Genomic DNA, 24,433 nt, shown 5'->3' on the forward strand with positions numbered 1-24,433 from the left:
GCTTTTCTACTCAGTAGGGAAATACGAAGCTAAAACTTCTCATCAGTTGCGTTCGTTGCGAGGAATACAGAGCAACGGTGTTGAAAAGCAGACGCCACGTGAAGAATTGAACGCACGGATGAACGGGGGGGGGGGGGGAGGCATTTATTCTCGGGTAGAAATTCACGTGGCAGCCGTCGACAGCTCTCACAACGTGAGTCAGAATCTTTAGTGAGCCTGGAGGGTAAATCCGATGAGCTATGAAGCGCTTTTGCACACATGTCCAGTAGGGACGGGTCAGAACGCTGCAACAAATAATGCAACGAAACGAACGATACTAGTGCAAAGTATAGTCAGGGTAAAACACTCCACTGATAAAAAAAAATACGTGAAAACTAAACTATGTTTAATTCTATAGCACCAGATAGAGCCTGCTGAGCTATTAGTTATTTTTTTCAGACGCGACTCGGCCGCAAAATGACAGCTCAACGAAGTGGCTGATCGCGTGGGGATTTATAGCAGCGTCTCTCTCTCCCACCGTGGCGCTCGCTCCGCGTGCCCGTTCCGAACGATGAGTGGGACGCACGCGCCCGCGCGTAGGAGGAGGAGGAGAGAGAGAGACATTCATTTATCAAGTCTGCTGGAGCCTGTGGTGCCGCTCAGTTTTTATTTTATTGGAGAATTTTTTTTTTTTATAATCCAGCCGTAGTGGCGGGGGCACGCAGCGTAATAAGAAGTGAAATTAAATAAAAACACGCAGCAGCAACAGAGAAACCCAACATTCGAAGACTTCAGCGGAACTCACTGTGTGTGTTTGGTGAACGAAGAGGTGCAAAGGAAAGCTGCTTCCAGAGTTCAACGTCTCACTTTGGTTGGCGACAGCTGGCGCCGTTGCAGAGGTCAAAAGTCAAATGTGGTTCCCGACTCAAATGGGGCATTGATACAAACTGGTGCCGAGCCCCCGTTGCGGAAGAGCCAGCGGCGGAAATTCCACGTTTCTATGGCGGTGAAGATGCATATCCATACGGCAACCACTGGTGATTTTTGCACAAATTGGTGCAAAAGTTTTCACTCTTCCCCTCCACGGAGAGAGGAATTATGGGCTGAGCCAGGAGTTGAATTGGCAATCTTTCGACTGCCAGCCACTCTCTCGACCGCTGAGACACGCGGGCAGTCCCGTTGAGCCATAATAACAAACATTAATAGTTTAAAGCCTCTTGCCATATCACCGGTGGGTGTAAGAGTTGTTTGACCATATTTCACCACGGTCGACCCTGCGGATTGATGAAGGGCGGGCGGGCCGGGGGGGGGGGGTAGTGGTGGTCGGGGGTGACACCCCCCCTCCCACTCCGCTACTAATGTAATCCGCGCGCCGAAAATCCAAACGGGAGTGGCCGGGTTCGTAGTGTTAGCGCGCTAACCACTGCGCCACCGCTCTTCCGTTCTAATCAATTACCCACACCCGCGTGTTTGCCTGGGGTCCTAACGAGGTGCCGCTTGAGAAAATTTGCTACAAAAAATAAATCTCTAGAGGAGGGGGCGGGGGGGAAGGGCGAGGGTGGGGGGGCTGTTTGGGGGGAGGGGGGGGGGTCAATGTCAATGCCCCCCCCTCCCCCCGTACCGAGCGAGATTCTCGCTGCTACAGAGGCCGAGGTGCGACAGAAAATAGCCTCGGGATTTTTTAAAAATTATATTAAGAATGTCACCCTCCCCACCACCTCACTATTTATGAACAGTATGAATATTGTTATAAATATGATTGTTTCCGCAACACGACTGATGAAATGATGAATACGTTTTTGAATCTGTTGGGGGTTTTTTCGTTGGGATTCGGAACGCCACTGTGATATTATTGCATCCTCGCTGCGATTTCAGAACGAGATTCCACGCAACCAAGAGCATGCGGTCTAGGAGACTGCAACGAATCATACTCACCGCCTGCTGCTGATGCTGCTTACTGCTGCTTACTGCTGCTGCCTGCTGCTACTGCTGCTAACTGCCGCTGCTACTGCTGTCTGCTGATACTGCTGCCTTACTGCTGTTGTCTGCTGCTACTGCTGCTAACTGCCGCTGCTACTGCTGTCTGCTGATACTGCTGCTGCTACTGCTGCCTGCTGCTACTGCTGCTAACTGCCGCTGCTACTGCTGCCTGCTGCTACTGCTGCTACTGCTGCTGCCTGCTTGCTGATGCTGCCTGCTTGCTGTTGCCTGCTACGACTGCTTCTAACTGCTGCTGCTACTGCTGCCTTACTGCTGCTGCCTGCTTGCTGCTCCTGCCTACAGCTGCCCGCTTACTGCTGCCTGCTACTGCTGCTGCCTGCCACTACTGCTGCTGCCTGCTTATGTTTATGCATGTGTACATGATCCAATGTTTCCGCTCTGGATATCTCTCCATTTGTTTTCAATTCCAGTTCTACTTTACGAAGTAACAAAAAACGACATGTATGTCTGTTGTTTCGTAATGACCTGCTGGCGAGTAGTGCGTCAGCACAAATAACAAACACACAAATCAACACGTTCATGAACAACATTGCTCTAATAGGAAAGAAAATATTGTCGAGGCAAAGTTTTGAGAAACGATCCTTCATCCCAGGGAGAGAGAACGAGATCGTCTCTCTGCCATGACAAAGGGGCATTGCGCGAAACGTCCCATTTCACGTTGTCCCCTTGATACACGATTTGTGTTCATGACGAAAATGCTGAGATTTTTGTGTGCGTGCGTCTGTGTGTGTTGTGGGGAGCGATAGTGCAGCGGTTAGCGCGCTCACGGCCAACACCAGTGACGATTATCTGAACCGGTCCCGGGCCTCCCCTAGGTCGACTCAGCCTCAAATGAGTACCTGGTGCGGTGTGTAAACATTGCCACTATGGAGACAAAGGCGGTCGGGCGTGGTGCTGGCCACCCACCCCCTCGTGTACCGTTCCGGCCTTCATAGGTGCTCGCTAACAGCACTTGCCCCTACAGTCTGTTAAGGCTATACGGGGGATCTTTGTTTTTGTTGTGGGTTTGCCGTTCGAGCGGACTGTCACACAGAACGTTGCAATTGCGTCGATCTTCACGCGACTTTGTATCTGCACGCGCGCCTCGGCAAAGCCCTCCAGCAGCGAAGGTCTACGGCAAAGGCGCAGCACCTGCAATTGCTTTGCTCCACGCCGCCGATGGCGGCAGTGGCCTCCGCACACCGGTGGGAGCTCTCGAGCGTGAAGGCAATTTCCAAAGGGTTGTTTGGCCTACTCTTCCGCGCCGGCGAGAATTCTTGGAAGTAACCCACATTTTACCCCCACCGTTTTCAGTCCGCTGTTGGGAGGAGAGAGGGTGGGAGGAAGCTGGTGGAGTGGGGGGATGGGGGGGGATATGGGGGGGGGGTAATTAATTAACTTGCTCCATCGTGTTAAACAACCACGCGCCAGGAGACGGAGTCGAACCGGCGTCCTCAGGATGATTTGACAGCGAGTGCGCTGCTGATCCTGACACCACCGTCACAGCATCCGAAACAATGAACATTCAGCATCTGCGGCGTCCCGAAGCGCTGGGAGTGGGGGGGGGGGTGTTCGATAAAAATTTGCACCAATTTTGTGCGCAAATCAACAGTCCTTGACGTATGGATATACCTTCCCCCCGCCATAGAAACGTGGAATTTCCACCATCGGCTCTTCCGCGACGGTAGGTGAGCGCGAGTGGTCTCAATGCGCCATTTGAGTCGGGAACAACATTTTGACCTTTGACCTTTTTTTGGACCACTGCAACGGCACCGGCGATCGCTACCAAAGCGAGAGGTTGAACTCTGCAGACAGCTTTCTCTTGCACCTCTTCGTCCACCAAACACAGCGAGTTCCGCGGCAGTCGTCGAATGTGATTCGTTTGTTGTTGCTGTTGCTGTTGAGCGTTTTCTTTAATTTGACTGTTTTACACTCCGTGCTCACCCACCCCCACTACGTCTGGATTTTTTTTTCCCTTCAATAAAAACATAACAGCCGCACGCACAGGCTCCAGCAGATTTGGGAAATGAATGTCTATCTCTCTCTCTATCTACCCCTCCTACGCGCGCGCGTGCGTGCCACTTATCGTTGGCAACGGGCACGCGGAGCGAGCGCCACGGTGGGAGAGAGAGAGAGACGCTGCTATAAATCCCCACGCGATCAGCCACTTCGTTGAGCTGTCATTTGTAGCCGAGTCGCTACTGAAAAACAATGAAAATGCGTGCGTTTCAGGGCGCCACGGTGGCTGGGATACGTTAACTACCTCGCCTGGTATACAGGAGGTCGTGGGCTCGATCCCGACCCTGATGCCCGTATATTTGAAGTTTGCATGTTCTCACCGTGGTCGCGTGGATTTTTCTCCGGGTCCTCCTGTTTACGCCCTCCACATTTAGAAGCAACGTGTTATGCCTTCCCACGACGTGGTAAGCCACTTCGTTGAGCTATCATTTGTGATTGCCAGTTCGCTGCTTCCGAAAAAAAGCGATACAGCTTAATGGGCCTTACCTGGTAAAATAAAATAAAAACTAGTTTATTGTTTCATAGTGTTGCCCCCCCCCTCACTCCCCCCCGGCCAATCCCCCCTCTGGCTGGCATTGAAGGCGCCTGGCCGATTGAGGTCTGCACACTGCTCCGCGCGCGGGGCGTTGGTGCCGTTCTAGCACCAAAAAAGCCCTCGCCGGCAACGGGAGCGGCGCTGTCACGGAGAAGTTCGCGTTTTTTTTGTGTGTTTCTCTTCTTTCAGTTTTCGTCTAGCGATGCAAACTACCCGCGGAGAATGAGCGCGGAATATATTCGGTGGACGCGGTGGTGGTGGCGGCGGAGGGTGGGAGGAGAGGGAGGGAGAAGAGGGAAGGAGGGGAGGGAGGAGAGGGAGGGAGGGGAGGGGAGGTGAGGGGAGGGACGGGAGGGGAGGGAGGGGAGGGATGTCAGGCAGGTGCCTTCGCCGCTATGGTGCTGGTAGCGCAGCAGCAGGGGATCTGGTGATGGGTTTTTGAGGGTGATTTGTTTTCTAGTTGGTGTCTATGAACACAGTAACACACAATAGGACTAATATTACACGGGAAACCCGCGTTATATAAAAAAAAAAATACAAACAAACGACATGATGAACGAAGTAAAGTGCTGAAAGACCGAGACTCTTTCTCGTCTGATCGTTACAAAAAATAAAAAAATAAAAATGGAGGGAGGAGAGGGAGGGAGGGGAGGGAGGAAGGAGGGGGAGGGAGTAGAGGGAGGGAGGGGAGGGAGGGAGGGAGTAGAGGGAGTGAGAGGGGTGATGAACGCCAAACCGCTGAATTGTCTCGGCGCCAACACGGCTCACGGAGCAGAACGCGTGGGAGAATCCTCACCGCCCCACCCGCCCACCCATCCCCTAACTCACCACCCTCCCCACCTCCGAGCAAGCTGCCCCGGGCCCATCGTCGCCTGCACCCCACGGCTGGACGGAGGCCTCGCAAAGCCGTCGCTCGTGTCCCGCGAGCTCCCGCGAGAACCCCGAAGACGTTCGGTTGACGACCACCCCGCGCAGCCTCCCCTAGGTTGACTCAGCCTGAAAAAATTAGTACCTGGTGCGGTGTGTAAACATCGCCACTAGGGAGACAAAGGCGGTCGGGCGTGGTGCTGGCCACCCACGCCCTCGTGTGCCGTGCCGGCCTTCGTAGGTGCTCGCTAACAGCACTTGCCCCTACAGTCGGTTCAGGCTTTACGGGGGGATCATGGGCTTTGTATATATTATTTATTTTATTATGACGTCTGCCGACGTCACTGGGCAATTCCTCGTGGCGTTTTTCGCGCGCGCCGTCGAAATTTTTCCTCGGCGCTGCTCCACGTAAATGGGAGCTCCTCGTTTGAGCCAAAATAAAAACCGACCTTCGCCGGCATACTCTTAGGTTCTTTCGGTAAAGTCACGTAGGTAAAAAAGAAAATGAAAAATTACTAAAATAAATAATTGAAATATTATTCATTTATTTTATTTTTATTATTACTTTTGATAACTTTATTTTTTATTTTTACCTACGTGACTTTACCGAAAAACCCTAAGAGTATGAATCCTTGCAGTCACGAAAGCTTCAAATCTAGAACTTCGTCAGCATCTCAGACGTAACGCGAGATTAACTTTTTTGTACTCTCCCCCCTCCCTCCCCCCTACTTCCCCCTTACCTTTGGTCATTATTCCTTTTAGGGTTATTAGTGGTCGGGATCGAGGGGAGGGAGGGGGGTTGTACAGGGAGGGGGAGGGGATGGAACGTGGAATCGATGGCGCGATTGGATTTGTAACAGCGGCGCGAGGGGGGGGGGCTAAGCCCCCCTGCTGGAGGACGTAACGAGGGTGGGGAGCATTCGTCAAGCGAGCCGCAGAGAGCGAGACGGCGCGGGGCCCCGTAATTAGAATAGATCCGCCATAGATTAGCGGCGGCCGAAGAGTTACGCTGCGACGGGCAGAGATAAAGCGGCGAGTCTACGGGTGCCTGGGACAGCTATCGGAGACGACCTGCTGCTGATGCTGCTGATGATGATGCTGCTGATGCTGATGATGCTGATGCTGCTGATGCTGATGATGCTGCTGCTGATGCTGATGATGATGCTGCTGATGATGATGCTGATGATGCTGCTGATGCTACTGTTGATGCTTTTGCTGATATTACTGCTTCTGCTACTGATGCCACTGCTGTTGCTACTGCTGATGATGATGATGTTGCTGCTTCTGCTACTGATGACACTGCTGATGCTACTGCTGCTGATGCTGCTGCTGATGCTACTGTTGATGATTTTGCTGATATTACTGCTTCTGCTACTGATGCCACTGCTGTTGCTACTGCTGATGCTGATGATGTTGCTGCGTCTGCTACTGATGCCACTGTTGATGCTACTGCTGATGCTGATGATGTTGCTGCTTCTGCTACTGATGCCACTGATGCTACTGATGCTGCTGATGCTGATGCTGCTGCTGATGCTGCTGCTGATGTTAATGCTTCTGCTACTGATGCTGCTGATGTTGTTGATGCTGCTGCTGATGATGCTGTTGATGTTACTGATGCTGTTGCTGCTGATGCTTTTGATGCTACTGATGCTACTGCTGACGCTGCTGCTGCTGCTGATGCTGCTGCTGATGATGCTGTTGATGCTGCTGCTGATGATGCTGCTGATGCTACTGCTGCTGCCACTGCTGATGCTACTGCTGATTTGACTGCTTCTGCTACTGATGCTGCTGATGCTATTGATGCTGCTGATGTTGTTGATGCTACTGCTGATGCTGTTGATGCTGCTGATGTTGTTGATGCTACTGCTGATGCTGCTGCTGATGCTGCTGATGGGGCCTGCGGGGGTGCAACTGAGAACGTTGTTGGGTGAGGGTCACGGCGAGGCGGCGCTGAGACAGGGAGCTCTTCTTCGGTTGCTGAGTGATGGCACGCTCGCCACGCACGGCACATTAAGGCAAACTCATTTTGACTCGATGATCATCATCATCAGCAGCAGCTATTAAAGTCCCCGCACTGAAAACTCACCTCTTTAAATTGGCCTCTTACCCCCTGCCTTAGTCCCGGCCGCTCAGGCTGCAGGTTCTGAATATTTGCTCGCTTTACATACACGGCGCAGATTGGTGGGATCTACGGATGACACGCGCCACTTTACAAATGTAAATTATTGTTATTATCATCAACGTCATCATAATAAGCGTCGTCAATCCACTGCTGGATGAACGCCACCCCCCCCCTCCCACCTCCCACCCAAGCCGCAGCCATCTCTAGCGATTCTGCAGTGCAGTCCGAACTTATCACTCCGTCTCTACGTCAGACGCGCTGTTCTCTCGGACGCTTCCCGTTCTTTGGCCGGCCACTCCACCAAATGTGGGTGTTACCATCGTCAATTATCCCTTCTCACCGTGACGTGTCCTCAACATGCCCCACTTAAAAAAAAAACGATTAAAAGATTTTATTTTTATTTTTCCAGATGCAAGGCCCCACTGAGCTACGTAGCGAATTTTTATTTCATGAGCGACCCCGGCTATCACGAAATTATAGCTCAGCGAAGTGGCTTGTCATCATCAAGTGGAAATTTAGAGCGGCGAAATACTCTCAAATACATGTTTCTAAATGTGGAGCGGAACACCCGGAGGAGCCGGATAAAAATCCACGGGGAGAGACACGCAAACTCCAAATATACAGCAGCAGGCATCGTCAGAGTCAGGATCGAACCCACGACCTCCTGCATACTGGGCGAGGTAGTCAACATCGTTGTCATCGCTCACCTATGAAAAAAAACCCGTGATCTTTAAGATCAACCGCGAAGCAGACGATGGGCAGTATGTGAAGGGTCGATACGCTTGCGATGTTAAAAACGACTCAACTGAATTATCTTATTGGTTCTTTCGGTAAAGTCACGTAGAAGGGAAATAATAAAATAATAAAAAGAAAACATAATAAAATACAATTCTCACGACGTTTCGGCCACAACGCAAGCAAACATTCAGACCCTGTCTTTCCGACAGACCTGTTTTTCACTTGAGGACGGCTGCTTGCGTTGTGGCCAAAACGTTGTGAGAATTGTATTTTATTATGTTTTATTTTTATTATTTGATTATTTCCCTTCTACGCGACTTTACCGAAAGAACCAAGAAGATGAATCCCTGCAGTCACGAAAGCTTTAAATCGAAATTCAACTGAATTATTCTGTTATTTTATCTTACCAGGTAAGGCCCACTGAGCAACGTAGCCCTTTCTTCAGAAGCGACCTTGCTATCACAAACGATAGCCCCACGAAGTGGCTTATCGCGTGGAAATGTATAGCAGCCAAATACTCTGAAGCGCGTGACGTTGATTCTAAATGTGGAGGGAGAAACCGGAGGACCCGGAGAAAAATCCACACGAGGGGGGAGGGGGGGGAGAGACGCAAACTCCAAATAGACGGCATCGTCAGGGTCGGGATCAAATCCACGACCTCCTGTGGACGGGGCGAGGTAGCTAACATCTCGCCACCTTGGCGACCATGCCACTTGCTCTTCTGAAGCGTTTGAATTACGTGATTAGCGAGCGTGCAGTTCCATAATTCTACAGTTTCTTCCGTCTGTCTGTCAAGATCGTCGTGTAAGTCTGGGAACAAAAAAATAATTAGGTAAAAAACACGTTTTTCAATGCTCACACTTTCACTTGCGCTCAAAATAGAATGGAAATTAGTTTGACCCCAGAATTCATCAAATTTGACGTGTTGAATAACAGTGGGTGGCTTGCATCAAGAAAATTCAACAGATCCAAAGGAAACCACCCACTCTTATTCAGTGTGTGCATTGAAAACGCGTGTTTTTTTTACCAATTTGTCGACGAGATAATTCTAATGTATTTAAAATAGTGCAATACAATTTTAAGTAAAACACAAAGAGGCAAAGGAGAGGCGAGACTTGGACCTGTTCTGTAATTTCAGCCCGTTCGGCTTCGTAGATCCGAAGATATTAAGCGTCAAAGATTTGAAAGAATATAAACAGACAACGGGGCAAGTTAAATAAAAGTGTGTAAGAAAAACAACAATAAAGAAAACCGTCCACCACCCGGATAGCATCGTCAGCTGTGAGCAAGAGGGCACCCGCCACGGACGATGGTTTATTAACTTATTGAACCAGCTGGGGAAGAGGTAACTGGAAAGCAGATTGAGTGTTACTACCCCTACATTAAAACCGACTACAACATATTTTACAGTCACAGTTAACAGACAAGCAACATGTTTGTTCTTCTTGGTTCTTTCGGTAAAGTCACGTAGAAGGGAAATAATAAAATTAATCAAAATAAAACATAATAAAATAATTCTCAGCGTCATTCAGACGCTGTCTTCCGACAGCCCTGTTCTTCACCTGAGGACGGCTGCATGCGTTGTGGCCGAAACGTCGTGATAATTATTTTATTAAGTTTTATGTTATTATTGTATTATTTCCCTTCTACGTGACTTTACCGAAAGAACCAAGAAGATGAATCACTGCAGTCACGAAAGATTTAAATCGAAACATGTATGTTATTTTAAAATATGTTTTACTTAATATCTCATAAATGGTCCTCATACGATCAGGGGGACACTGTTGATCCAGTGTCCAACCAGGCTGCTATGATGATAATAAATGATTGAATTTAATTCACCGTGAGCCACCAACTGAACGCTGCTCGGAATTTGTTTTTGTTGCGATGTAAAAGCACGACTTGATGCGCCACTGACCTCGGTCGGGTGGTGGAGGGCACACAACTTGTAATCAATCGACCTCCGTGCTCAACACAATCTGAACCAATAGAACCCAAACACCAATTGGTGTTAGGATGATTTATTGAACGCGACCCTCGCTCGCTGTGCGCGACGACTTCCCAGTGAGACGCGACTCGCGTGCAGCTCACGTTCGGTCGCAAGGGTTGATCCTACATTGTTAATCCACTGCTGGATGAATGCTTCATCATCGGTCACGTCGGTCATGGGTGGGGGGAGGGAAAGGTTTGTTTGACCATACTTCACCACGCCGGTCAACACGGCGGCTTGCTAAAGGCGGGGACCGTGAGATGCGAGAGCATAGAAGCGCAGTCCAACAATGGATGTCGAGTAACTTAGTTCTTTGTGTGATCACCAATGTTTCCTGCTGGCAAGTGCTGTTTGCGAGCACCTATTAGCACCAGTTGCTGCTGTTATCTGCATTGCATAGACATCATCACCACGTGGTTATTGAAGGCTGAGTCGATCTAGGGGCGGGGGAGGTGGAAGCCCACGACAGGTTCAGATCTTCTAATTATTTCGTACGTACAAGCGTTTGAGAAAAAAAAAGGAGTCAACAGGCTACAGTTGTATTTTTATTTTACTTTAAATTTTAACATTCAGCGATCGAACGTCTTAAAACGACCTCCCGGTTAAAAGACAAAATATCAATAAATAGAAAACATCAGTTATCGGTCTCCGCTGATGTTGGCTGGGAACCGCGAAAATCAAAGACAGAGTTCGACGGGGTTTGAATAGCGGCGGTGGGGTACAATCATTGCACCACGGCTCTCCCCTTCACTTCGCTTGCCTCGCCCAACTCCGTTTGATTAAGAGACTCAAATGAATATTGCAACGTGCACGCGGAAGGCATGCAAATTTCGTGTTCTCTCTCTCACCCACGAAGCTCTCTCGTATTCTGTTCATTAAATAGTAACGATAATTAAAATTACATATTTATTGTACACACACACGCGCGCGCGCATACATATGGAGATATATTTATACATATATATCGGTGCCAATCTTGCCCACGGACCTAAACGTACGGTTCCTGTAAATTAGGCATCTGCGACACCGCCATCAAAATGCCAAACAATAAAAAATCTTCATAATAATAACGCGTGGGTGGCCGGTGGGGAGGGAGGAGGAAGAGCAGAGGGGTGACATCCTGATGGTAATTGCCTATAATTTTGGAAAACGCCGCTTATTTATGGCACGAGTTGATGATGATGACGATGGTGATGTGACACACACACACACACCCACACACCCGCACGCACACGCACACGAGGGATGGCGTGAGCTCACGCTCTGCGGCTCCACCGTGCATCCATCGCGGCGCGGATGAGAGGGACGGGCATTTCGCGAGCCTCTTCTCGCCGCTCGTCGGAGAGACGTGGACATAAATTGTGTCCGTCTGAAGTTACGGGTAACTATGGCCGTGTACACACACACACCCCCACAAAAAACAAAGCCACTTAGTGATGAAACTAAAACTAAACTAGTAAACTATTTTCATTTTACCAGGTAAGACCCACGGAGCTACATAGCAATTTTTTTACAGAATCAGCGACCTGGCTATCACAAATGATAGCGCATCGCATTACCTCATCATCAAGTGGATATTTCGAGAAGCCAAATGCTCTAAACGCGTGACGTTGATTTCAAATGCGGAGGGGAAAACCCGGAAGACCCAGAGAAGAATCCACGCGATCACGGGGAAGAACGGGCAAACTGCAACTATACAAGCATCGTCAGGGTCGGGATTGAATCCACGATCTCATGTATACGAGGCGAGGGAGTTAACATCTCCTAGCCACCGTGATGCCCCAGGTGTGTCCCACTGATTATCCCAGCTTTGTTCCAATACTCCAATCCTCGCGGCCCACCACAAGCACCAGACTACGTCTGCCTTTCTGCGATCAACAATTTACTTCTCCCTGTTCAAATGAAAATTAACTCGTTTCGCGCTGCATGAGCCCGATGATTCTTAACCACCTGCCACGTGACGCGCAAAGCAATGGACGTTGTCTGCGTCACGTGAGACACGTGCACACACACGCGCACGTGGAACTTGTGTACAGACGCACACATGGAACGCGTGCACACACATGCAACGTCTACAGACGCACACGTGTAACACGTGTACGCACACACACACACACACATACGTACGCTGATATCTTAATCTCAATTTGAATCGGCTCTATTAAACGTACACAGCGTTCACGTGGCACTTGTTTCACAATCATGTGGCGTGGAATGAGATAACTTGTATTTGAATGGAGTGGATTGGTGGGGGGCCCGCGATGACTGGAGTCGTCAAACACCCTGGGTCTACCCACGTATGCAAAGCGCCTGAATTCGCGTAACTTGTCCGTACGGATCACTGGTGATCTGTTTTGTAATTCGCTTCACGGGGATTGGTTGCGGGCGTTTCTCATCACTGCGACACTCGCATAGGGGATATAATTCCCCAAGCGTGACAGCAGGTAGCGCATAGCCTCCCAATGGATGGGCAAAAGCCTCTTTGCTTTAGACAAAGGATGAGCGAAAGCTTTACGGTTTCAAAGGAGACCTTCGCGAAAGTAACCTCACATCTCCCCAATCAGCCGTCCCAGCAAGCAGGATGCCAGGGCAGTGACGATTCCGTGCAGGAAAAGTAGAAAAAAAATCCTGAACTAAAGAGAAATGATTCTAGATTTGAAGTTTTCGTGACTGCAAGGATTCATACGCTTTGGTTTTGTCGGTAAAGTCACGTTTCTCCCACCGTGGAGAAACAACCCCCTGAGATTCCGATCAAAATCATTACGTTGCCATACATAACAGGCATTACCAAAAATATTTCCACAATTCTGAACAAACACAAGATCCAGGTCCGATTCAGTACAGTACACAAGATCTGTGATCTTATCCCATCCGTAAAGGATGTCATTCCTGACTTACAGTACCCTGGTGTCTACAAACTGAGTTGCACCTGTGGTGATTGTTTTAACGGGGAAACGGAACGACATATTTCTGATCGCACCCGCGAGCACAAGTCGGATTTTAAACATGGCAGGACGAATTCTTCGGCCGTAGCTGACCACTGCTATAATACTGCTGGTTCTCATGACATTGTGTTCTCCGATACCAAGGTGCTCTTGCAAGCCTCCTGGTTACTACCAAAGATTTGTCCATGAAGCCATCCAGATATACAAACATAGCCATAACTTCAACCGAGATGATGGATTCAAATTGAGCAATCGTTGGAAGGATGTAATTAACCAAGTTAAACTTTAGCTGCCGTGCAGTGTACTGCTAGACAACCAGTTTAGATTTAATTTTCATTAACATATCCATATTTCCAGTCTGTTACCCCCAGCTTCACACACTACCATCACCATTACCACACGCAGTTTTTGGTCTTTTTAAAATCCTTAATATTAAGTTTGCTTGCTTGCTTAGGACCGTGCAAACCTTTCGGTCGTTTTTTAACCCACTTCCCGTGATCCAATCGAGCTGACATTTTGCACACAGACTCGTTGTGCGTGACAATGCATTTTCGTGAAAAAATTTTTCCAAACTTTTACACTGTTTAGGGGGAAAAAAAATGTGTATTACCAATTGTTTAATGCTGCCATACAATAATCTGACCCATAGGTGACAGCCATCTCAAGCCAGAGGACGAGAGGACTCTAGCCGCCCCGATGCCACGCATATAAAGGATTTATAGTGAAAAACTTTGTTTTTACGGGTTTACTTGTTAGCTTGTGCGTCTCCAATTTACCCCATCGGCAGCGTAACAAAAGGCTGCGTAATCATAGCTTGCTTATCTACTTCCACGATCTGCATCACAAAGCTTCAGCGACTATATAATTCCTCGTCACAGCCATCTCTGAGACGTACCTAAGCGGTTGTGCGTTCGCTACGTTGTCCTCAACTGTAGAAGGACGCTTGTGTTGCGCCTGAAACCTCATGATTTAATTTAGTTATTCTCATTTATTTTAATTTTTACCTACGTGAGAAATGATCCCAACCAAAATGTTTGCGACTAACTTACATATACATCCCCTTCGCCCACCACTCTCCACCCTTCCCTTCACCCTCCTCCCTCCAATTACACGGCTACCACTCTGTCATTCGTCTCCGATACTTGGCGATCGTCGCTTGCAGCCACGATATTGTCCAGGCCCATGCTCACTGACGTTACGAACGCGTGCACGTCCTCAAATCCACACTTGTTCCTGTTTCACGCGGTCACCGTGCATTTCATTTTTTTGTTCAAAGTCTGTCCTCATTTTCTCGAAGCATGTAACCACCGGATGGTCCACAGAGAGGATGAAACCCGATACCAGGGAATTGGTTCATTGCACCACCGAGGAACGGCGGTGCCGTTTTAAGTCAACCTGTTAATTGTGTTTGATCAGAATTAATTAACGCTAATCTCGCGGCATTAAAATGTCGTTAGACTGGCGCTCGCCTTCAGCATTGCCCTTGCCAATGACAGAGATCTCCTGCCAGTGGCGTGTTGACTACATTATCAACTCAGGGGGGGGGGCACGGGGTGTGACAATCGGTTAGGTGGAGGGGGGGCGATGTTTGGTTTGAATTAAATCAAAAATTAAACGTGCAACGTAAAGTAAATCATTTGCACGCACAAAACAAATAATGAAACCGCGATTTAAATCAGCGTGTTGTTCTTTTACGCTGTTGTTGAAAATATCTAAAATATAAAAATATATATATCTCCAAGTGGTTGTGAAGGGGGCCTCAAATCGGAGCTTTGGCCACCGGTGTGGGGGGGGGCACCCCCTACCCCCACGCTCGTTACGCTATTTGTAAGGGTGAGGTGGTAATTCAGTCGGTGGGTGAGTGAGTGGGTGATTGAGTGGTTGAGTGGGTGGTTGAGTGGGTGAGTGGATGGGTGGGTGAGTGGGTGGTTGAGTGGATGGGTGGATGAGTGGATGGGTGGGTGAGTGAGTGGGTGCGGGAGTGAGTGGGTGAGTTAGTGGGTGAGTGGGTCGGTGAGTGAGTGACTGAGTGGGTGGGCGAGTGAGTGAATGTGGGGAGCGGTAGTGCAGCGATTAGCGTGCTACGCTATCAACACGAGTGACAATTATCTGAATCGATCCTGGGCCTTCCCTAGGTCGACTCAGCCTTGGAAGCTTCCAAGGGCAAAGTGTTAGCGCGCTCTGGTATGAAGAAGTTGTGGTCTCCTGCTTGGACATCACTCAGAATCAGACTATTTATACTGGTAAGAATCCGAAGAGCTATCAAGCTCTTTTTTTTACAGATGCCCAGTAGAGACACGGGGTCGGAACGTTACAACAACTAAACAATACAGCAACAACAACAACAACAAACACAATAGGAGTGCAAAGTATCTCAGAGGTAAACAAATCACCGAGTTCTCGCCTCGCCCGTCGCAGACGTCACGAGCTCGCTGGCCCATCAGTGGCACCGTCAGTGACGGGGCAGTAAGCACCTCGGCACGGGGCCCTCTGGTGCGAGGAATGAAATTTTGCGCAATAATAATTGAAAGAAAAATCAGCAAAATTGCTCGGCGGTCTGGTGGGGTGTGTGTGTGGGGGGGGTTAAACATTTGCATGCCTCGGGGTGTTCGCACGGAGAGCGGAACGTGCAGATTGTGTTGACATTATCACTCAAGGAGCATCCGTGGGGTCAGCGCCAAAGTAATGGCCTTTGGTTCGGCGCATTGACCTCTCCTGCATCCTTATGCCCTGTCACCGAGAAGACCCGAAGAGCCCTGTTGTTTGGTTTAATCCGACGCCCCGCCCACCACCCACCCCAAGGACAGGAACGGGGGCGTCTGGGGACAACAACAACGACGATGATGATGATGATGATGATGATTTCGATTGAAAGCTTTCGTGACTGCAGGGATTCATCTTCTTGGTTCTTTCGGTAAAGTCACGTAAAAGGGAAATAATAAAATAATAAAAATAAAACATAATAAAATAATTTAAAGTTTTCGTGACTGCAGGGATTCATCTTCGTGGTTCTTTCGGTAAAGTCACGTAAAAGGGAAATAATAAAAATTAAACATTATAAAAGATGATGATGACGTTTATTAACTCTCGAAGCGGCGCCCGCGGTGTAAAATTGCCTCTCGCCGTCGGTGCGCGCGTTCCGCAGTGTTCAACGGCGTGGAATTTAACGGCCCACCAGGAGGGCATCTCGCGTAGCCCCCCGCAGCCAGAGAAGCGGTGAGCGTCACCCGCCCGCCCGCCCGCCCGCTCCACCTCATTCACGGAGCCCCGCGGCCGCCAATGTGACGCAGCTGCCTCCATCTGATGGCAACCTCCTCCCCCCCCACCCTCCCACACAGCGGACGCGCGAGCTCGCCGCTCGCTTGTAGAGGTTTTGCGCGGTTCGAATCCAGCGGGCGGCCCTGGTTATTATTACTGCGGGGTGTAAGAGCCACGAATGATGATACTATGCGCCGTCTGCTTGTACTGACGCGCGACGTTGCTCGTGTAGTGCCGGCGTCAGGGTCCACATTTTTGGCAAATTTGATGAATTGCTCACAATTTACTTAGACTGGTAAGGCACTTAACAACATAGACCCCCCTCCCCACCCACGGGCAGAGACTAATGCCCCCTCGCTGGCCGGTGCTGCATTCACCGTGCGCCTCACAGGAGCAGCTGCCACCGTGGGAGGGGGTCCCCTTCCGCAAGGGCGTCTCGAGATGTCACTGCGAAGTTACGCCGCAAAATGACTGAACTGGGAATACACACATGGCGCAAATCATCGCTACCCCGCCCCTACCCCTCAAAGTCTACTGACAGAATCATGCCGCAGGTCGCTGTTGCACGAGAAATTATCCCGGCCCCGAGTTTTCACCGAGGTTTAACAAAATTATCTTGAAATCTGGGCCACTACCCAGCCACAGGCCCGACCCGCGCTGGTGCCGAAGGTGGTGGTGACGATGGCAATGATTGAGGTGGTGGTGGTGGTGGTGGGGAGCGGTGGTGTAGCGGCTAACGCGCTGGGTGAGTGGATGAGTGGGTGAGTGAGTGCGTGGGTGAGTGAGTGAGAGAGTGGGTAAGTGAGTGGGTGAGTGAGTGAGTGGGTGAGTGAGTGGGTGAGTGAGTAGGTGAGTGAGTGGGTGAGTGAGTGGGTGAGTGAGTGAGTGAGTGGGTAAGTGAGTGAGTGGGTGAGTGAGTGAGAGAGAGAGTGAGTGGGTGATTGGGCGACGTAGTTGGTGAGTGACAAGATGTGGGATAGTGGTAGCGCGCTGCGCTACGAACCCGGCCACCCGAGTTCGATTCCCACTCACGGCCAACGCTGGTGACGATTGCCTGAACAGGATCTACGCCTCCCGAAATGAGTTTCTTGGTGAGCTGTGTAAAAATCGGTGCTGACCACCCGCTCGCCTTGTTGAACCATCCCTGCCTTCATAGGTGCTGCTCGCTAACATCACTTGCCCCGAACAGTCTGTTAAGGCTCTACGGGGGGATCTCAGTCTCTGTTTTGGTCATAGTGGTGGCGTCTCAGCTTTCTTTTCCGAATGCCGCGCGCGTTACAAATTGACCTTGGGGTTAATTGAATGACCGATGTACTGATCGCAGTGCGCGTGATGACGACGGCGGTGACGACCGTGGCGTTGATAGCGGTCAGTCAACGTCGGGCGCGAAAACAACAATAACAACAACAACAACAGCCGCCATGGCTGCGACGTCACCACGGCGCCCGTGCCAGGCCAGGTGCATTTTTGAGGCTATCACACGTGAAGTGTCGAAAGCTCCTCCGCTGGGAGCAGGTCACGGGGACATGGCAAGCGGGTGACATGGGTTAACTGACTGCGATGACTGGCAGATGTGCACGAGCTTTCTCCCCCTGCCATTGCCGCTCGTTGTTGTTGTGAGCTTCGCTCCCCAACCCTCCGTTGTTATTGGAGGGCGGCTGCTGCCTCCAACTGCCCAGAAGGGTCGTCTTTCACGAGCCGAGCTCGACATGCCCCTGAGTAACGATGCCACGGGTTCGCGTGGTCCCTCTCTCTCTCTCTGTTCCTGGAGGCGCGCAGCGCTGTCTGTGAGCGAATCCTGGCGTGGTGGGTGGAGGTGGGGGGGGAGTGAGATGGTGGGTGGAGGTGGGGGGGTAGTGAGATGGTGGGTGGAGGTGGGGGGGAGTGAGCTGGTGGGTGGAGGTGGGGGGGAGTGAGCTGGTGGGTGGAGGTGGGGGGGAGTGAGCTGGTGGGTGGAGGTGGGGGGGGGGGAGTGAGTTGGTGGGTGGAGGTGGGGGGGGGTGAGTTGGTGGGTGGAGGTGGGGGGGGGAGTTGGTGGGTGGAGGTGGGGGGGAGTGAGCTGGTGGGTGGAGGTGGGGGGGAGTGAGATGGTGGGTGGAGGTGGGGGGCTATCTGGTGGGTGGAGGTGGGGGGGAGTGAGCTGGTGGGTGGAGGTGGGGGGGAGTGAGCTGGTGGGTGGAGGTGGGGGGGGGCTAGCTGGTGGGTGGAGGTGGGGGGGGGGAGTGAGATGGTGGGTGGAGGTGGGGGGGGCTAGCTGGTGGGTGGAGGTGGGGTGGGGGAGTGAGCTGGTGGGTGGAGGTGGGGGGGGAGCGAGCTGGTGGGTGGAGGTGGGGGGGAGTGAGCTGGTGGGTGGAGGTGGGGGGGAGTGAGCTGGTGGGTGGAGGTGGGGGGGGAGGAGTGAGATGGTGGGTGGAGGTGGGGAGCTGGGGGGGGGTGTGTGGAGATGATTTTAAATGAGGTCATCGCAGTGCACGTGTGTGGCTGCTTAGTTAAGTCACTCAAGTTCGAACCGAGGTGTAGCTGCGCTAAGGCAAGTTCATGCGCTGACACGCGAGGATCATGATGATGACGACGATCAATGTGGTTGGCAGCGATGCAGCCAGCGGTAACCAGAAGCATTTAACCCGGCGGATTATCGATTGCAGAATCATAATATTTATTTGTTACTGGCGGAATCCGATAAGCTGTGAAGCTTATTTTCCCACAAACGTCCAGCGGTTTTGTTTTAGCAGCAGCAGGAGGAGGAGACGTGAACAGTTAGCGAGGATTGGCATCGATACCACGGAACGATGTGCACGCTATACAAGCTGCAAAACCCGAGCGATTCATGCTTCAGCGTTTACATCGATTTCCTACTGTTCGCCTCGTGTCGCTCTGTGGTGTTTAACACCATCATCTGACCCATAGGTGGCAGCCATCTCAAGCCAGAGGACGAGAGGACTCTAGCCGCCCCGATGCCACGCATATAAAGGATTTATAGTGAAAAACTTTGTTTCTACAAGTTAATTTTTTTATATTTACACACACACACAAAAAAAACGTTTGCTGGCACATCGCACGAACAGCCCCGCTCGCGCTTGGATCACGTGGCCTCCTAAAGCCACCGCCGCCGCTGTTGCCTCTTGAGCTTAACGCGATCGCGTACCACGGCGCTCGCAGCGCTGCTGACCCCCGGGATTCATCGCTGGCGCGTCCGCGCAGCTGTTCGTCGTCATCTGCACGTGCAAAGGCGGCGGCGGCGTCTACGACGCTTCGTTGCGTCGCGGGCGCAAGCTCGTCGTGTCTGCATGTCTCGTGTCTGTGTGTGTGTAGAGTGGGGAGCGGTAGTGTAGCGGTTAGCGCTGCGCTATGAACCCGGCGACACGGGTTCGATTCCTGCTCACGGCCAACACCAGCGACGATTATCTGAACCGGTCCCGGGCCTCTCCCCTAGGTCGACTCAGCCTCAAATGAGTACCTGGTGCGGTGTGTAAACATTGCCACTAGAGAGACAAAGGCGGTCGGGCGTGGTGCTGGCCACCCACCCCCTCGTGTGCCGTTCCGGCTTTCATAGGTGCTCGCTAACAGCACTTGCCCCAACAGTCTGTTCCAGGCTATATGGGGATCTTTGTCTTTGTATGTAGAGGTGCATTTATTTAGTACGTCGCCAACCGTGCTAATTGGAGGTGTGACAGAGGTGGGGGGGGGTGGGGGAAGTGGGGGAGGTGGGGTAGGTGGGGGAGGTGGGGGAGGTGGACAGCGAAGGCCACTGCAAGGGAGAGAAACCTCCCCCCCCGAAGGTTTTTATGGCGTTTAAGCCGAGATCTGAATTCAACGCTTGAAATGGAGGGCAACTACACGTGTACACACACACACACACAGGGCGCACACACGTGTACACACACACGTGTACACACACGTGTACACATACAGCACGACGCACACACTTGTACACAGACACGTGTACACACACACACGTGTACACACACACGTGTACACACACCCACACGCGGTGCACACGCGTGTACACACACACACACGTGTACACACACCCGCACGCGTGTACACACACACGTGTACACACCCACACGTGTACACACACACACACGGTGCACACGCGTGTACACGGTGTGCGGGTAGGGGGGGGGGACACTTCAAGCCGGAAGTGACCACTTGAGACTGAAGGGCCGGGGTCATTTTCTTCCAATTCAATAACTGAATCAATAAATCATGAACCCCGTTCAGCTCCGCCGACAGCCACCGAGATTAGGGCCCCCCCCTCCTCCCGTTCACAACACCGACCCAGCCAGCAGACAGCTTCGCAGGTAGCTCAAATCGGCGTCTCAAGGCGCAGAGATTTGCTGGTCTCAGCACGATCACCAATCACTTACACAGAGCTGTGGTTCTAAACCTTTGCTGCAGCCTTGCACCCCTTCGGTTCTGAAGAGTATTTTTTTTTATATAATGTTTATAAGGGGCCGTCCATAAATGACGTCACGCGATTTTGGACGATTTTTGATCCCCCCTTTCCCCTCTCCCCCATCATCACACGGCGTCACAAAAAGTCAGACCCCCCCCCACCCACACAGAAAAAAAAATATATAAAACATGCTTCAAATCGCTTTAAATTATTGTCATTGTAGTGCGTATTCAATGTGGCGCTGATGTTGTAGGAGAAAATATTTATTAAAAAGTATATTTAATTAAGTATAACGTATTGTCCATATTTATTTAAAGTTGCGCATTTTTACGTGACGTCACATTTCTCAACCCCCCCCCCCCCCCCTCGTCACATATCGTCACAAATATCTGACCCCCCCCTCCCCCCCTAGGTGCGTGACGTCATTTATGGACGGCCCCTAAATACATATGGTTTGATGAAACAAAGAAAGCTGTACTTACATGCCCCGTGCTTAATGTGTGTGCGGATGACTTACCTGCTAAAACAAACCTTGCAAAGACTCGCGTCTCGCACCTCCAGGGATTGCGTGCACCCCGGGCTAAGAGCCACCGTTACAGAGAGATCCGTAATAGACGTTACAGACCCATCGTAGACTCACGCAGAGATCAAAAGACTCGCAAAGAGAGACCCGTGGTATCACATCGACTGAGTTGTGATTGACCCGGGTTATGATGGTCTCGGCGCGGTCACTAATACCTGATCCCCCCCCACCCCCCCCACCCCCCCCCCCGTAAAAAGCCAAAAGCTTCTCGCATTAAACGTCGTTCTGCACTCAATGTGGATAAATTCCAGCTCCAATGACTATAAATCCTGCAGTGTGACCGTCACGTGACGAGCATTGCTCTGATATGGCGAGCGCGCGGGACGTATGCATTTGTTGAACTTCTTTCGCACCGTACGTAGCCAACGGTGCTAATCGGAGGTGTGGACAGTGTTGACCCCCACCCAGCCCGCCCCTTACTGTGTGAAACCGGAGGTAATTAGAAGGCCTCTCAGACGTAGCTCCGTAATGTCCGCTTTAACTTTAGCCGCTCGTGGGATGCGGTGGCTACTCTGCTCGTTGAGCGTTAAGTTCAGTTTATTTTGAAGCGCACTGTGAGCTAAGAAGCTCTTGATTCGGGATTCATCAACAAAAGCATCGGTTACCTGGTCAAACGGAACGTAACATTGCAGGTCGCCAGAAAACTAGGAATACGAATAAATATAAACGAAGAAAAAATTATTATTGGTTCTTTCGGTAAAGTCACGTAGAAGGGAAATAATAAAATAATAAAAATAAAACATAATAAAATAATTCTCACGACGTTTTGGCCGTCATGAGAATTATTGTATTATGTTTTATTTTTATGATTTTATTATTTCCCTTCTACATGACTTTACCGAAAGAACCAAGAAGATGAATCCCTGCAGTCACGAAAGCTTTAAAACGAAAAGAAGAAAACATTGGCAACAAATCACATAACGTCGAGTATATTACCAAATTTGTATTCTTCAAATATTTAACCAAAGTGAAGAACGTATCGCAAACAAGGCATTCATCTTTTTAATCCGTTCAGGGGTCCGAGTGAATGCCACGCAGCTTCTCTCTCCGAATGTTGTTTCCAGGTTCGTGCCACGCGAGTTTGGTTTTTTTTTCCTTCACGTTTTCCCCTTCCGCAGGCTGAGAAATTTTCCGTAAAAATCGGAGGAAGCCGCCCGGCACATGACGCGGAACGTCGGAACGCCGCGGTGCTCACGTCACGTGGCTCGGCGCCTTCGCGGCTCCCAGCGGGGAAGAATGAGCGCGCAAACTGGGATCAGATTTTGTCCAAAGACGACGAAAAAATAAAATGAACGAGGATAAGAGTTCATAAAAAAAACACATCTCCCCCTGATGTTACTGCTTCGAGTCGGTCGCCCTCAGGGGAGGGTCCTAGGGTTTTACTGTTTCACAAAGGGTGGGGGGGGGGGGGGTGGAGGGGGGTCCCGTAACTTAAAGCTGCGTAAACAGAGCCCCACATTCATCACAATGACAAAATACATAAGAATCCCATTCGATGTCTGTTCGCTCGGTAACGGGATATTCATTTCACGTCGCCTCTTTTGCCCTTCGTAAGAGGATGAGCCAGTTGCGGCCTAAATATAGACCGGCCAGGGAACACAAAGCGCCGAGCAATACAGTCACATATTTTGGGAACTGTGGTCGAGAGCGGGGGGAGGGGGCGTGGAGCGGGGGGGGGCACTGCCACTCCAGGATGGGTTGGGGGGGGGGGGTCCCTCCACATTTAGAATTAACATCCACGCGTTTAGAGTATTTGGCTGCTTCTAGACATTTCCACACGATGATGATGACGATAAGCCACTCCGTTGAGCAATCATTTGTGATATCCAGGTCGCTTCTGCAAAAAGAACCGCATAGCCCAGTGTGGCCTTAGCTGGTAAAATAACACAAACTAAAAAAACAGATTCAAATAGAGTAGGGCAATAGAGTGCCACTCTAGGCGTGTGGGTGGCGGTGGAGGCGGTTGCAAAGGTCTAGTGACAGGGCCTTGTCCCTACCAGTGCATCCTAGAAATAAACGAAACTATATTTTATTTTAGCAAGTAGCGCCCACTCACGCTTATAGAGCTCTTTTTGCAGAAGGAACCTGGCCAACGAAGTGACCATGTGGACATTTATAGTCGACAAACACTCGAAACGCATGTTGATTTTACATTCGGAGGGGGGATAACCAGAACCCCGAGAAAAAAAAATCCACGCGACCACGGGGAAAGAGAGAGTAAGAGAGAGACACACACACACACCGCAAACTCCAAATACTGGGTGCTTCAACACAATGTTAACACTTGTGAGAATTTGCAACAACGCCACGAGAAATGTTGTGCCTCCGGGTTTCTGGAGACTACCTGGAGAAGATCCCAGGCACGCGTTGACAATGATGGCGAACAAGTGGGAGACTTTCGATTTAAAGCTTTCGTGACTGCAGGGATTCATCTTCTTGGTTCTTTTGGTAAAGTCACGTAGAAGGGAAATAATAAAATAATAAAAATAAAACATAATAAAATATAATTCTCACGACGTTTCGGCCACAACGCAAGCAGCCTGCTTCAGACGCTGTCTCCCCGACAGACCTGGTCTTCACCTGAGGACGGCTGCTTGCGTTGTGGCCGAAACGTCGTGAGAATTATTGTATCATGTTTTATTTTCATTATTTTATTATTTACCTTCTACGTGACTTTACCGAAAGAACCAAGAAGATAAGTGGGAGACTCTTTGACTTTCTGAAGCTATTAACGTGACATTTGTCATCACGTTACAGCGTATTACTATCCATTTCTTTACCCATTAAAAACGACAGTCCCATCAATAAAAGCGTTCACATTTTTGTTTTTGTTTCAAGCACCCCGTACACAACGGGGAAATCGAAGCCCACGAACTTCCACCGTGCAACGCACCAGCCGAGCGAGGAGAAACACTCTTTGGTTCTTTCGGTAAAGTCACGTAGAATGTTTTAAAAAATAATACGACATTTCGATTGCAACACAAGCAACCGTCATCAGGTAGAACTAAATTTGAGAGA

At 50.4% G+C, this 24,433-nt stretch overlaps 1 protein-coding gene across 1 annotated transcript in view; it reads right to left on the minus strand.

Annotated features, from left to right (window-relative positions):
* The window catches only part of GRM1 (glutamate metabotropic receptor 1), a 122,325-nt gene that overhangs the window by 83,563 nt on the left and 14,329 nt on the right, over positions 1–24,433 (minus strand). The window lies entirely within an intron of this gene.

The sequence above is a fragment of the Lampetra planeri genome, chromosome 57, assembly GCF_965212315.1.
Source record: "Lampetra planeri chromosome 57, kcLamPlan1.2.h2, whole genome shotgun sequence".
Taxonomy (NCBI): Eukaryota; Metazoa; Chordata; class Hyperoartia; order Petromyzontiformes; family Petromyzontidae; genus Lampetra; species Lampetra planeri.